Here is a 16,864-nt window from a genome sequence, read left to right as displayed (position 1 = left end):
AGAGCGAAATATAGTATGCGCCATTAATGACAACATTGTGGACCTGCTAGAAGCAAGTACTTGCGCCCGACGTGTTAAACCAGCCATGCTCCGCATGATTGGAAACTACTGGGGTGGGAGACACCTGGTTTAATGTGTGCTGTTCAAGTATCCATTGTCTGTGATTGTGTCTGTGTGAAAATTAAATAAAAAGACGTGTTAACACCAACTTCTTAGTCATTTGTGGTTTGTACAGTCATGGAAAGCACATTGCATAAAATATATCATGATCCAGCCCATCCTGCGGGGTTGGCCAGTTTAAATAAGCTACGTATAGCGGCAGGGGAGGCATCAGGTGTAACACCTCCAATATCTCAGGTCAAACATTATTTAGAACAAGACGACACTTACACACTCCATAAACCTGTGAGGATCCATTTCCCCAGAAATAGAGTATTGGTGACAGGGATCGACAAACAGTTTCAAGCCGATCTGGTTGACATGTGTGAATATGTGTCAGATAATGATAATGTGAGATATCTGCTAACATGTATAGATGTATTCTCAAAATACGCATGGGTTAGATGCCTAACAAACAAGACAGCGAATGTTGTATCAGCTGCTTTTGAGGATATACTTAGTGAGGGTAGGATCCCTGTGAAACTACAAACAGATGAAGGCAAAGAGTTTTATAATACAACCTTTAAACACCTAATGGAGCGATATAATATCAAGCATTTCTCAACAGCTAGCGAGGTTAAATGCAGTATTGTCGAGAGATTCAATCGTAGCTTCAAGGGTAGAATGTGGAAGTACTTAACATCAGCCAACTCCCGGAGATATGTAGATGTCATACCAGATCTCACACAAGCATATAACAATGCTTATCACAGATCTATCCAAATGGCTCCGGCAGAGGTGAATAAGGATAATGAGAAGTCGGTGTTTAACGCGCTGTACAAAACGAGGCCTCAGAGGGAACTGTGCTTTAAATTTAATATTGGCGACACTGTACGAATATCAAAACTGAGAGGAAAGTTTCGAAAAGGATACGAGCAGACCTACACCGATGAGATTTTCACAGTCAAGGAACGTATAGGGAGACAGCCCCCAGTGTACAGACTAGCGGATCTAGCAGGAGAGGTATTGAAAGGGTCATTTTATGAGCCTGAGATACAACGTGTGGTTGTTGATGAAAACAAAACATTTAAAATTGAAAACATATTGGCTAGAAAAAAAGTGGGTCGGAAAAAGCATGTGCTAGTGAAATGGCTAGGATGGCCCGACAGCTTTAATTCGTGGATTCCAGAAAAAGACATCGTTGAGGCGTAATTAACTCAGATGACGCAGCTCTACACACATTCATTCAACACTGAGCATAGACGGAGAAAGCATGAATAAAAAGAACAACAACAATGCAGGCTTCTATGTAAGCCTCTTCTCGAATGCTTCGGCGCATGTTTACCCGGGTAATAAGATATCTAATTTTAGAACAAAGCTAGCAAAACCTATCGTTTTGGATCAGCCGTATGAGGTTGCTGTTATAGAGATACAGTACCCACGCATATGGATGTCTTTTCCACGAACGATGCAGCTAACAATTTAGAAGTTCAAAATGTGTTCACAAAGTATGTGCATCATAGGAATTTGAGTTGTATATATCTAGTTCAGAATTTGTTTATTCAAGGAAAATCCAGTAGAACCATTTCCTTGAACACTAACTATCTAATATTGTTTAAAAATCCGAGAGATAAATATCAGGTTATGCTTTTAGGTAGGCAAATGTTTCCGGGTAATACTAAATATTTTATAGAAGCGTTTAATGATGCCACATCCACAACATACGGGTATCTTTTAATAGACTATAAAGCTAAGACCCCGGACTATTTAAGACTCAGAACAAATTTACTATCAGAGCGTCCGGTTGTTTACATTCCAAAACAAAAATCAGCAAAGAGGTGAAAGGATGTCATCACGCATGCGGAGGAATCTGTCTCTGTTGGAGATGATATACAGGGCTCCTCCTACTCTACGCAGAGTTATTATTAGTAATTCAAACTTAGATTTTATCAATGCGCTGTGTGAGATAGCCTTTAATGTATTGCATGGTAACATACCACTGACCAATCAGCAGTACAAACAGCTGAAAAAGAAAAAATCAATAATCAGACTGATTGCAGACAAAAAAATAAAAACTTTGAAAAAGAGAAAGACAATCAACCAATCTGGAGGGTTTTTACTGCCGCTATTAGGGGCTGCAATCCCTTTCATAACCAGTCTGATAGCAAACAGGTGAAAATGGAACATGTGCAAAAGATGTTTTTGGTACCCCAACACCAGTTGGACTTAATAAAGCAACACCAGCAGCAGCAGCAGCAGCAAACAGACAGCATCAGACAACAGTCTCAGAACGAGTTGGACAAGGAGATGTTACAAGTGTTACAAGATTCTGACATAGATGTGTATGAGAAGGCTAAAAAATACAGCGATATTCTCCAAAGATACCTTACCCTTGTGAGACAAGGTGCCCGTGAAAAGAATGTATTGTCTTTATCATTACCTGAACAATTTAACAGGGATGTGCAACCCCAGTCGACGGACACATCGCCTGTTCATGGTGATGCAGGGGTGAGGGATCTTGTTGCGGAGAATGTTTTAACACACATACCTAAAAGGTGTAGGAGGAATGCAGAACTTATTCTATCAGCGGTGAGCCGTTCGCCACACTTGATCTCTTACAACGACAAAGGCGAAATTGTTGTTGATAAACACACCATCCCTGGTTCACACATTTATGATCTAATTAAAGGCGTCACAACCACACACACACCCTCTGAGGGTTTGAGACCTATCGGCTGGACAGAGTTTTTAAAAGCTGTCTCAGATTTAAACGTACCGTTATCAGCCATATCTAACACAGGCATACGTAAGACCGTCGCCATGTATAAAACCGATCACACACTGTCTGAAGACCCTGGTTTTTTAAAACACACACCAAAAAAGATCACCCCTGGTGGACCGCTGCGACATAGTACACTAAAAAAAATAAAGAATAAAAAAAACAAATTAAAGGGGGGTCCTGTAGAGTGGTTGGATTTTTGAATTCAGGTTTTTTCTTATTGCACCTGAAATTGTTTTTCTGCTAAAAATATTTGCTGTTTGGTGTTTTTTCTACTGTAATGTTTTTTCACTTATTGCTGCTAAATTGTTTTGTTTTGTTTTATTTTATTACTGTTAAATATATTATGTCTTTATTACTGTTAAATATATGTTTTTCTTTTTTATTACTGGTTAATGTTTGATTTCTTTTATTTATGTTTAAACAATGTATGTTGTAAATCTATATATTTATATACGAGATTTGATAATAAATACCATTGACTCGATTATCATGCTCTCATGTTGTTTTTATTATTCTCATTAGTACATGTCAGTATCCGCATTGCACACACACGTAATCACTGCATACAGCAACAGGTTGTATGTTGTTGACAAATCGACACACCATAGCATCATTACAAATTAAATCAGACCCATACATGTTAAGCACACGCTCATAAGATACACCATTTTGCACATGATATAAAAAAAATACACAGTGTTGACCGCATGTGATGGAGAAGTCGTTCTGCACTTGTTTTCCTGAATATAAAACAGTGGAACAGTTTTTTAGAAGAAACATCTTTATTGCTGGGGGAAAACTGTCTAACGAGTGACCAAAACTATCAAAAAAATAACCGCGTCTGTCTCTCGAAATATAAACAGCAAGCCAATGTTCCCCGGGCATCGTAGAAGGGTGGGTGTTTACAATACTCATAGCAGGGAGTCTTTGAAGCCGTTCAGTGGTTAGCTGATCATAGGCTAACACGCCTAGGAAATGTGTGTTTTTATTGATAATGCTGCCGATCACGGCTGATAGTTCTATAGTGTTCATGACCGTTTTTGTCTCAATAGTAGTCCAAGAGCACCTGTCTCATGTTAGATATTTCAATGACTGAATCAAATACCGAATAACACAAGAGGTTCACTGTACGGGGTAGTGGATTTCTGAAACGGGTTTCCAATCTCACGTTCCCTGTTTTAATTAACGACACATTCCCTGAATGTCCTTCGTCAGCTTCCAGATTGAAACAGAATAAAGTGTAGCCGTTACCAAAGTCCGCACGCGTAATAGCTAAAGATCTATCCTTTAAATGTCTTCCTGTGGTTTGTATCAGCTGGTAAAATTCTCTGGTATAGTGTTTTCTCTGGAAATTGGGCTGGAATGGTTTAGCAGGATAAGCCTGACTATCAGCATATAAAGACATAAATTCTATATCGCAGTTTTCAAAATGAAATGGATTACGCTGGTAGGAGCCAGTGTATGCTTCATTGTCTATAAATGCAATGATCACAAATTTAGGTATCCTACCCATAAATAAATTGTCATTTGTTGATATTCTAGCCCCTGCAGGTATGGAGAAGGTCTTTAAAGACACTCTGTCTACCGTGTATTTTGCGTTTGCATGGTGCAATGCCTTGCTGTGTGCAAGTCTGACGGTCGGTGATACACTAACTTTCTTGACAAAGAGACTGGCTGAGACAATTTTAACTCTGTATGCATTGGCATCCGCTGTCATGAGAGCAAATTCGTCTTTAGAGCGCACAAATTTCAGTGACAGGTCGATTCCATTAAGTAACAGTTTTTCTTGAAAAAACAGGTCTGCATGTACTGGTGCAATCAATTCAACAATACTGCTATTTGCTGTGTAGCCACCTCTGGTCACCAGGCCCTGGTTCTCTCCTTCTATAGATGTGTCATTCATGTGTGATGATGTATCCTTACAGAATAACCCGGTGCTGAACTGTGTGTCTAAAGTGTCCTTATTATAATTGATAAGACATTCTATCACACCTCTGTATGGATATGTGTTGGATGATTGACTAATGAGGCGGTCTCCCAAATTAACATCAACTTGACTAAATATGCTGCATCCAGGATAATTAATAAATCCTACATTAGCGTCCCTAGCCAGGTTTGAGCCATCAGCGTTTGTGATTCTCACACGTGTGTAGATATATGAGTCATTTAGATCCAGGTAATCTTCACCGGACGATGAGATGTAAAACTCGATCGGCCCTCCATCAGTGATTGCAGATACAGGTGGGATTTCGATAAATGTACTTTTCTCAATGCTAGTCTGTGTGTAGGGAACAGTAAACAGGTCCAGCTCTGTTTTTACACATTCTCCAGAATGACTGTGTAACAGTGCCATTTAGAATATGTCAAACTCTGCAGTTTTAGAACGACTGGTTCTGGGTCTTTTCACTCTGCGTGACGGTGTCCGTTTGCTAGCTCTCCTGCTAGGTTTTGTGGTTTTACGCTTTTTAGACAACGGTTGCCCTGGGGGTGGGGTCTTAGATGGTCTGGGCGTATACACATACAATCCGCTACCGTCCTGCTTAGTGGTTGAGGGTCTGGTTATGTTGGTTATGACATCAGACACTATGCCCGATGCGGCTGTTTTTAGGTGTGGTTTGACTATGCTAACTCCTTTTTTAAACAGTGGTACAGCAAATCTAAACAAGCTGCGGAACAAACCACCCAGCCCTGACCCATATTGCGTACTGGTCCCAACATACCCTCCGAGCTCTCCACCAGCCTGTGATAAGTAGTATTTTACATATTTTGAGTCATCAGTGTTGTAGACGGCCATCCTTTTTTTCAAAAATGGTGGGTTATCGGTCGGAAGTGTAACTTGACAAACACCTTGCCGTATAAAAAGGGTATGTGTTGATTTCGATCGTCTTTCAAATCAATTTCTATGTCGTCGATCAATGTCTTTGACACAGGTGTGTAGTGTGGGCTGTCAAATTGTAGAATAGGCAAGCGGCGGTCATCGTCCGTGATATTTATAGCTCTTAATAGCCTCGCGTGGGCGTCACCCACAAGCTGGTAATCAACGATATCTGCATAAATAAAGATGTTATATTTTCCCCCGTATATGTCTGCGGGGTGCGGGGCATATGTGTTTTTATAATGAAGTACAAACGGCTCTCCTGTTTCGAATCCTAGGATTTCCGCCAGTCTCCCTCTAAATGTGAGAATAGTGCCCCTAGGTCCCATAACACAGGCATGGTTAGTAACTGTGTTGTATTGCATTTTAAGGTCTCCAGTGGTTTGGTACTGCTGACATTTAAAATTAAATTCTTTTATTATCTGTTCCACAGATGCATAATGACCCACAGACAGTTCGATCATGGTTACGGCGATGGTTCCATCTTTGACTGGGTCATGAATTTCCACTTGCGAATCTGATTGTGGAAAAGACATCCATATGCGTGGGTACTGTATCTCTATAACAGCAACCTCATACGGCTGATCCAAAACGATAGGTTTTGCTAGCTTTGTTCTAAAATTAGATATCTTATTACCCGGGTAAACATGCGCCGAAGCATTCGAGAAGAGGCTTACATAGAAGCCTGCATTGTTGTTGTTCTTTTTATTCATGCTTTCTCCGTCTATGCTCAGTGTTGAATGAATGTGTGTAGAGCTGCGTCATCTGAGTTAATTACGCCTCAACGATGTCTTTTTCTGGAATCCACGAATTAAAGCTGTCGGGCCATCCTAGCCATTTCACTAGCACATGCTTTTTCCGACCCACTTTTTTTCTAGCCAATATGTTTTCAATTTTAAATGTTTTGTTTTCATCAACAACCACACGTTGTATCTCAGGCTCATAAAATGACCCTTTCAATACCTCTCCAGCTAGATCCGCTAGTCTGTACACTGGGGGCTGTCTCCCTATACGTTCCTTGACTGTGAAAATCTCATCGGTGTAGGTCTGCTCGTATCCTTTTCGAAACTTTCCTCTCAGTTTTGATATTCGTACAGTGTCGCCAATATTAAATTTAAAGCACAGTTCCCTCTGAGGCCTCGTTTTGTACAGCGCGTTAAACACCGACTTCTCATTATCCTTATTCACCTCTGCCGGAGCCATTTGGATAGATCTGTGATAAGCATTGTTATATGCTTGTGTGAGATCTGGTATGACATCTACATATCTCCGGGAGTTGGCTGATGTTAAGTACTTCCACATTCTACCCTTGAAGCTACGATTGAATCTCTCGACAATACTGCATTTAACCTCGCTAGCTGTTGAGAAATGTTTGATATTATATCGCTCCATTAGGTGTTTAAAGGTTGTATTATAAAACTCTTTGCCTTCATCTGTTTGTAGTTTCACAGGGATCCTACCCTCACTAAGTATATCCTCAAAAGCAGCTGATACAACATTCGCTGTCTTGTTTGTTAGGCATCTAACCCATGCGTATTTTGAGAATACATCTATACATGTTAGCAGATATCTCACATTATCATTATCTGACACATATTCACACATGTCAACCAGATCGGCTTGAAACTGTTTGTCGATCCCTGTCACCAATACTCTATTTCTGGGGAAATGGATCCTCACAGGTTTATGGAGTGTGTAAGTGTCGTCTTGTTCTAAATAATGTTTGACCTGAGATATTGGAGGTGTTACACCTGATGCCTCCCCTGCCGCTATACGTAGCTTATTTAAACTGGCCAACCCCGCAGGATGGGCTGGATCATGATATATTTTATGCAATGTGCTTTCCATGACTGTGCAAACCACAAATGACTAAGAAGTTGGTGTTAACACGTCTTTTTATTTAATTTTCACACAGACACAATCACAGACAATGGATACTTGAACAGCACACATTAAACCAGGTGTCTCCCACCCCAGTAGTTTCCAATCATGCGGAGCATGGCTGGTTTAACACGTCGGGCGCAAGTACTTGCTTCTAGCAGGTCCACAATGTTGTCATTAATGGCGCATACTATATTTCGCTCTGATCTCAGTTCACACATGAGGTGTTCTGCAACTCTGCGGATTTGTGTTCCAGTCCCATCTGTGGTGTTTGAGCGTACAAACAGCTGGATGGCTGGGATGAATCGGTCAGTCTTGAGCCTTATCATCACATCGTCATAGTAGGTGTCGAAGAAATACTCAGACAATTCCTGCAAGCAGCTGTGTTGCACCTGACTGGGGTGGCCTGTTTGGCATCCGTAACATGTCTCTTGTAGAAACTCATTCAGCGCCAACATCAACAGGTGGAGAGTTGCGAGTTTGATGTCGATTACAGTTTCCTCCCACAGGTCTGATATGAGGGGGTCCTGCGAGCATGATGGTGAGGGTGGTGGAGTCTGGGGGGTCGGGATTAGCAGCCCTATTGATGGTGACTCTGACAGGTCCCACGACGGCGAGTCATTCTCTGTAAAATGAAAACCACAAGCTCTTAATTTGTCACATAGATACACACGCAACCCCACACACACCCCTCACATTAAACCTACCAGTTTATTGTTTAGTTGTCGGAAGGTCTTATGATTTTAGGTTTGCACAGGGTAGCAGGCAAACCAGTCTTCGGACAACTCGCCAGATCGTCAAAAACAAGGCGTTTTCTAATACTCTCGTACGCAGTGTTGAGTCTGTCCCTCTTGATCGCGTCGTCAATCTGGCTAAACAGACGCGACAAACCTCTCCAGTCGCACCACTGTATAAAAAACAAGTCCTTAAACCATCTTGTGCGCTCTTCAAGGTTTAGAGGGTAAGGATTTAACCTCCAGTTTTCAAGCCCTCTGGAAGCAATAAGACTATCCCTGTCATCACATGCACTGAGAAAAATAAAGTCTTCAGGGTTGCGATTGAAACGATCAGCCTCAACCCTGTAAAGCTCAGGGCCTGATGCACTGTTCCACTGGGAAACATACAGCACCTCTGGGAAGCCCACATTGTCCAGGTCCGCACACACTACGGTCCGGAAGAGCTTCCAGTTTTTGGTAGAGATGCTTTGGGGTTCCCCCCAAAACAATCCCTCGCCACAATCTACACTAAGCACAACTGTCCCTTCGGTATATTTAATGGTATACACATACCCTTCAGCGCCGCGATATTCTAACTTAAATACAGTCCCATCTACGGCATTTTCACAGCGTTGCTTTTTACGTTGAGGACCCCGGCTGCATACTCCTGTAGACATACCTAGAGCGGCTGTGGCATGGGCGATGTCCTGGCTGGGTGTCATGGTTGATACAGATGGTATTCTGTGCTCCTTAGGTCGGTGAGTCGTTGGGGTCCTTAGCGCGATGTGTCTGTGCTCCTTAGGCCGTGGCGGTGATGGTCTTAGAATGTGAAAGGATCACTTTTATACCTATATAACCTAAGCCATCCCACTAGGAGGAGTCGATACCGCCCAGAGGGTGTGTTTTCACACCTGAACGCGCATGCGCCGAGCACATCTGTACGCGCATGCGCACACGCACGAATCCGACCAAACGGGGTGGGAGGTGTGGGGTGGGGGGTGAGGGGGGTGGGGGGGGGGGGGGGGGGGGGGGGCAAAAAAAGTGCAGGTGTATTACTACTCTTGTGAATTTTGTCCAAGCAACTATCTACTCTTGCTAGATCTCAACAAGACATGGTGGAATGTGTTAAACAACAGTGGTTTCTGGAAGTATTCCTGAGTCCATTTAGTAATGTCAGTGACACAATCATGTTGATGAGTGATGCAGTGTCGTCTGAGGGCCCGAAGACCATGGGCATCCAATAATAATCATTGGCCTTGTGCCTTGTTCACAGAGATATCTCCAGTTTCTCTGAATTTTTTGATGATGATATGCACTGTAGATAATGAGAGTTGCAAAGCCTTTGCAATGTGACATTGAGGAACAGAGGAGACCTAATACGTCACTTATATTGTTAATCATGTTACAGACTGAATACTGATATCAGTTAAATTAATTACTTGTTAGATGTTATCCCAGGTAAATATTTTTGAACTTTCTTGCCTACAGGTTTTTGGGACCTGTAGCAGGCTTGAAATTTGAAATTAGCTCATTTAGTGGATGAAGGTGTACAATTTCTCAGTTTAAACATGTTATGTTATTTATGTTCTGTTGTGAATAAAATATTGACTTGTGTAATTTGAAAGAACGACCCAACTTTTCTTGAAATCGGGTTATAGCTCATGCTATTGTGCCTTGTTTGTTTTATTAAAATGAAGATTATTTTATTATGGGGTTTGCCGGACATTTTTATTTTAAGTAGCTTCTAAAGTGAGCCATGGCAGAAAAATTTTAAGAACCACTGTCTTAAGCCAACATTCTTCTGATTGGTTGACCCTGATCAGCAGAAGGTTTGAATAGCAGGTTGGTGAAACTCTTGAGCTCGGTCACCTGTGATTCTATATAACAGAGCCAAGTGTAGATGAAGCTGTCTAAAACTCTGCATTTAAAGAAGTCCTAAGCCTGAATTTTCCCCCTCGTTCTATTGTAATGAGCTTGAAATAAAGTGACTTGACTTGTGTAGGTTTTGTGAAGACGTTTCACCCCTTATTTGAGAGCTTCTTTGAGTCTAAAACCAAATCGTAAAGAGTCCCAGGTATTCAATTCAATTCAATTTTATTTATATAGCGCCAAATCACAACAAAAGTCGCCTCAAGGCGCTTCATAGATACAGAGAAAAACCCAAAAATCATATGACCCTCTATGAGCAAGCACTTTGGCGACAGTGGGAAGGAAAAACTCCCTTTTAACAAGAAGGTTTTCTTATTTAAACGCCAGTGGGGTTATCCGTTAAGAGTTTCACTGACCCAATGTTGATCATGTGTCTCATCACAGGAAGTGTGAAACAAGGTTTAGGTCATTATCACCAGAGGTTTTGGGTGAAACCATTATGAGACATTGCCTCATGCAATCATGTAACCTACTGAGGTCAACTAACGCAAGATGTGAGTGGGGGTTGAGGCGCCTGGGAAGGAATCTCAAAACTGTATTGTAGGTGGCAGACAGTCGGTGTCGTAAGCAACCCTCTCTGTTCAAAGGTCACAGCAACTATTTTTCCTGACCTATCATATGAGCACCTTGTACTGTCCCATCTCTAATCCATTGCTGACATCTCCTGGACCCTCTGCAATTTCCAATGAGATGATGCCGTGGTCAGTGATCCAGTTGACATAGTACTATGTTTCATCCTCGATCCTCCAGTACCTAGACTCTTAAGGAAGTTATGCCAAGTTACTTTTTATTGACTTTAGTTCTACTTTCATTACCAGCATTCCGGCAATGCTTTAAAACAAGCTCTCCCAGCTGAGTGTCTGTTCCCATCTGGACCTGGATCACTATATTCCTGTTTGACAGATAACAGCTTGTGTCACTGGGCATGGACTTTCCAGCTCCAGTCACACTGAAAGTGATGCAGCAACCACAAACAGTAAAAAGTGAATCACATTTCACGACTTCAAGCAACAATGGGTGAATAATGTCTGGTATCAAGCATTAGACTAGATCTTAAATTTTTCTCAACTTTCCATATAGCTAGTCATTCACGAATGTCTCTACCTTGCTAAGAAGCAAAACAAATCCTTTTTCAGTGCTTTTCCAACTTTACTATTAGAACACACTAACTTGGGAGCGATGTCAATTTTGTGCTCTGACATCTGACTTCCAAGGTAACTGGAACAGAAATAGTCAGGTGGTGGAAGGAAAATTTGGAGGATCTCCTTTAGAAGAACTATAGATTATAGATAGAAGAACCAGAGATTTTGGATGAGGGCGCAACTGGTCTTCAGTTTGATGCTGAGCAAATTGATGCAGGTACTCTTAAAAAAAAAAAAAAATTTTTTTTAAAAAAGATGCCTTGAGTTCTTTAAATCTTAAATCTTAGAGGCTTCTTTAGGTCTAAAAACAAAAGGTGGAGAGGTTGAAACCTCAAGATTTAGGTTTACTGGAAACTCACACACGCAGACTAGAACCTACTGTTTCCTCTAAAGCAGAGGGAGGAAAGGAATACAAACATTTAAAGAAAACTCTTAAAACCTGTGGTTATCCATCCGTGGCTTCATCAAATCAACAAAGATGCACAGGAAAGAAGGTCAAACACCAACTAGAGAGAAACAGAAGGACAAACAGAACATTGTTATTCATTATGTCTCATGTTTGTCAAAGAAACTCTGGAGAATTTTCTCCAACCATGACATACCAGTGCACTCAGCTACACTTTCCCAAAACTCCCAGACACAAACTAAAAAACATGGTGTATGCTGTGCAGTACATCAAGGAGTGTTACCTTGACAGTTTGCCTGGAAATATCACCAACTGTGCTAATGGGTTTTAAACTCACAAACTTGTAAATAAATATGTTAAACCGTTCCAGGGCTCAGACTGTTGGTCCATCCTTCTGTCCTCTTATGACAGAACAATCTTTCCAACCATCAACCCAACAACATTAATCTTGGTTTGGACCCAATCTCCCTGTAGGTAGGAATAAGAGCTTGGAGCGCACACAGTAGTTTTTTGTCAGCTCGCCTATAATCCAGACTTTCTACTTCAGACGGTAAATAAACTTGTGTTGCATTGGTCAACCCCAGCCCTTTTCCACAGGATCTGCCTTCAACCAAAGCCTTCTCTGGTGAGAGGGATGAAGCACAAGGTTTTCTTTCCCAGGTTTACAAAGAAGCTTTGCAGAACCTATGCTTCAGAAAATGGCTAAAATTACTTACATACTGAATCTGAAAGGCAGGACACTGCAGTGCGCTCAAGCAGTAATTAATTCCAATGTTGAATTATCCTATGCTGAGTTTATGAATAAGTTCAGATGTGTTTTTATAAAAAGGATTAGCTCAGATTCCGCAGATATTGCATATTCATCATCCAACAAGGAAAACAAAGTGCTGCAGATTACTCCGTGGATACTCCTCCCTGAGGAGACAGGCAGGGAGGAAATGGTGCTTTCCTTCATGGCTTCAATGACGACATGGCAAGGGAGTTCGCTGCAAAAGATTTACCCATTCTCTTTATAAACGTGTTTCTATGTGCGTTAGGTTGGAAGACCATGTGCGTGAGCATCAACACCGCCGGACCAGCTGGGTCCGTGAACTCTAATCCTATGGAATTTCCACATTCATCAGAACGTTTTTTTGCGGAGTAGCAAGCAGGCAGAGAACACATGGCGGTGTCAGATCCAAAGCCCATGCAGGTTGACAGTACTCATTTAACACTCTCAAACACTCTGCACCAATCCTGGCTTAACCTGGACCTGTGTTTTCCATTTATTGTTGACATCGATGCCTCTGGTTCAGGGGAAGCTGCAGTTCTGTTTCAGAGAAAGAATGACAAAATAAATCCATGTGACAGGAACCTAATGTCCCATCTGTCCACCATCATCTCATCGTTGTCGGCACCTTTGGAAATTAGGACCCTACACCACCGGGCAGAACATGTTCCCTCTAAGCCTGAAGGAAAAACGAAGGAACACACGCATGTAAAGAAAGCACTCAAAACGTGCAGCTATCCTAAATGGGCGTTCTTAAAGTCAGCAAAGAGGCACAGAAAAGAAGATCAGACACCAGCGAGGGAGGATAAGAAGGACAGACGCAACAACATTGTCATCCCCAATGTAGCCGGTGTATCAGAAAAACTCAGGAGAGTTTTCTCCAAGCATTTCAGACCCAGCAACACGCTCAGACAAAAACTGGTTCACCCGAAAGACAAAACTCCACTGTGAGCAACCATCTTTGAACAGAGGCGGTGGTTTACAACACCAACTGTCTGCCATCTATAATCCAGTTTTGAGTTCCCTCCCCAGACACCCACTCACATCCTGGGCCATCTGACCTCAGGAATTCGCATGATAAGGTGGGGCCAGGTTTCACAATGAGCTCACCCGAAACCCTGGCTGATTGAGACCCACCACCACTTTCACACCTTGGCTCAGGTGATTAGAGGATCATCAGGGGGTCCTTTTGTCCCTCTTTGGGGGGGGATCCCACCACTGGGTTTAAATCTGGGACTCTCTGCCATTTGACCTTAGAACTGAAGAAGCTTCTCGGATGAGAGGTGAAACATCTTCAAGCAACTTAAAGAAGTCCAGACGCTTTTCTTTACAAGCTCCTTTGTTCTCCTGAGAACCTTCACAGACATATGCTGACCATTATCACCTACCTCCATCAGATTACTCCCAAGGTCAGAAACAATTATCCATGTGCCTTCTCTTTTTGCGGATTATCACCAACAGAGGGTAACTATGATATTGGGGACCAAGAGGTCATCAAGCTGGCACTGAAAGAATGGAGGCAATGGCTCGAAGAAGCAAATTATCCTTTCAGTTTTGGACTGACCATAAGAACTTGGGTTACCTCCGTACTGCCAAGCATCTTATTTCCCATCAGGAATGCAATGTCTTAAGCTCAGCCATGATCTAAACCTGGAGAAATTAACTCACACAGTGTGTGGTAACCTTGGTCACCAGATGGTTTGAAAAACAGGCCGGTCTAGGAAATCTACCTTGGAAAGTGAATGAACAATGGCACTTGGCAGATGATTGGATGAACCATCAGCCTATTACAGCATACCACATGCTGACCTGAACCAATTAATGCAACAAATTATAGGTACATAGGTAAGTAGAAATCAGGACAGAGTAAAACAAGCTGTAGTCTGATGAGTTTTGAAAGTCATCAAGCGTTTGGTGAAGGGTACTCATTGGCTGGGATGGATTATCCAGTGGGGATTCTGGGTAGGTGTCCAGAGGCCTGTGTACAGCTGGAGGCCCTTCAAATGAGACAATTTACAGACCTCTGGACACTAGTGTTTGGTGATCCCGTGCCAACTTGTTTTAATAATCGGGCTTTTTTTCTTTCTTCAGACTCAATATTATATAAGGCAGTTGTACTAGTAGTAGCCAATTACTACTACTACTTTATATGTTCCTTTACCATGCAACCAACAACTGCAGTGTCTCTATGAGCAATAATAATGGTTATATATATATTTTTAAAGTTTTTTTTTTAAATAAAATGTGTTGTGGCTGTAACATCAGCTATTGGTTTGTGGGATAACTGGTGGTTGGTTTGTAAAGACTTGTTTTAAAGCCTCCAAGCCTGTTGGCTTTTTTTGAAGAAATGTTTAGGATGAGAGGTTGGGGTCATCAGCCTATGGCCTAAATAGAGCTCTGTCCTGTCCTAGTCTGATAGAATGAATTAGAGCAGAGATTGAAACTTTGTAAATTGAGAGAGACAAAGTGGACTCACTGCTCCTCTACATGGAAAGGAGCCATTTGAGATGGTTTAGGCATCTAATTAGGATGCCTCCTGGATACCTCCTTGGGGAGATGAGAAATTGCATTTCTTGGCTGACTTGGATTTCCTCTCAAATGAGGTGGCCAGGATGATGGAAATCTAGGTTTCTCCTCCATGCGATGGTATGGATGATGTCATGGATGTGATTGGCACCAGTTTAGCTCTTCATGTGATGAGAGATGGATAAGTCTGACTGTAAAATCCCCACCAAAATTGTTAGCCAATGAGCATACCACAGATCAGTTGTTCTCAAACTTTTTACAATGAGTACCACCTCATAAAATATATGGCTCTTGAAGTACTACCCTTATGACCAACATTAAAGTACAGTAGTATAGGCCTATTTAACACCACATGCAGTTTACACAGACAATTTTATTTCTTATATGGATGTTATTTATTTTAACTGTCATAAACAGGATGTGACAAGTGATAATATATAACAACTGTACTGCATTAAAACATTCAAAGCAGGTGGGATATCCAATCTTTAAGTGATGACCTGATGAAACCTGCTTCCTGCTTCACTGTGTTTATATTATGTTAACCATAGCTGTGTGGCCAGCCAACACAGAGCACATCATTATATACCAGCTAGCCCAACTTCAGTAACCCTACAAACGCCACCGCTGTTTAGTTTTCTGTCTTAATTTAGGTCAGAAGTGATTGCAGAGCTGTATGTTTTAATTTTTGCTGTGGTGGTTAAGCTGCCGGATTTTAGGGCTTCATGACCCTCCTTGCTTGGCAAGTTTTACTAGCTGGGCTAGTAGTTAGCAAGTATTTGCAGGCAAGTCCATCACTTCCATTGAAACTACGACTGTTCAACAAATTTTTGCCAATTGTTTGGCGAATATACATTTTTCTCAAAGGGATAGACAGTTACTGGGCGATACTGACCATCAAACTCCAGACCACTCTCAACCAGTCTGTGAATACCCATTTTTCACTGCATTTAGGACGTTTTTTGCTCACTTTATGTCTCGTCCACGATGTTATTTCTCTCTCCAGCAGCGTAGGTTACAATTACATTAGCATGACCAATTATGCAAATTAGGTGATGACGTCATTTAGCGACTTCTAGCGACTTTTAGGACAACCAATAGCGATTTTCCTTACTGAGGAGTTGGCAACACTGGCACAGATCCACTGAGCGCTCAACACAGACAGCACCGTCAGAAGAAAAGTTGATAAAATAAATTAAAAATGTTGTATTGTTCGATACATATGCGTACCGAACCGAAAGCACTGTATCGAACGGTTCAATATCGATACGAGTATCGTTGCACCCCTAATATATATATATATATATATATATATATATATATATATATATATATATATATATGAAATTTCCTGCTCGCCCCTGCGAGTGGTCTATCCTCTCGGGTCCTCTACGAGAGGCCCGGGAGCTTGAGGGTCCTGCGCAGTATCTTAGCTGTTCCTAGGACTGCGCTCTTCTGGACAGAGTTCTCCGACGCTGTTCCTGGGATCTGCTGGAGCCACTTGCCTAGTTTGGGAGTCACCACACCTAGTGCTCCGATTACCACGGGGACCACTATCACCTTCACCCTCCACATTTTCTCGAGCTCTTCTCTAAGCCCTTGGTATTTTTCGACCTTCTTGTGTTCCTTCTCCCTGATGTTGCTGTCATTCGGAACTGCTACATCTATCACTACCACCGTCTTCTTCTGTTTGTCTACCAGCACTATGTCCGGTTGGTTTGCCACCATTTTGTCTGTCT

This window comes from Neolamprologus multifasciatus, chromosome 5, assembly GCF_963576455.1.
Source record: "Neolamprologus multifasciatus chromosome 5, fNeoMul1.2, whole genome shotgun sequence".
Classification (NCBI taxonomy): domain Eukaryota; kingdom Metazoa; phylum Chordata; class Actinopteri; order Cichliformes; family Cichlidae; genus Neolamprologus; species Neolamprologus multifasciatus.
Note: the sequence above shows the minus strand (reverse complement) of the source record.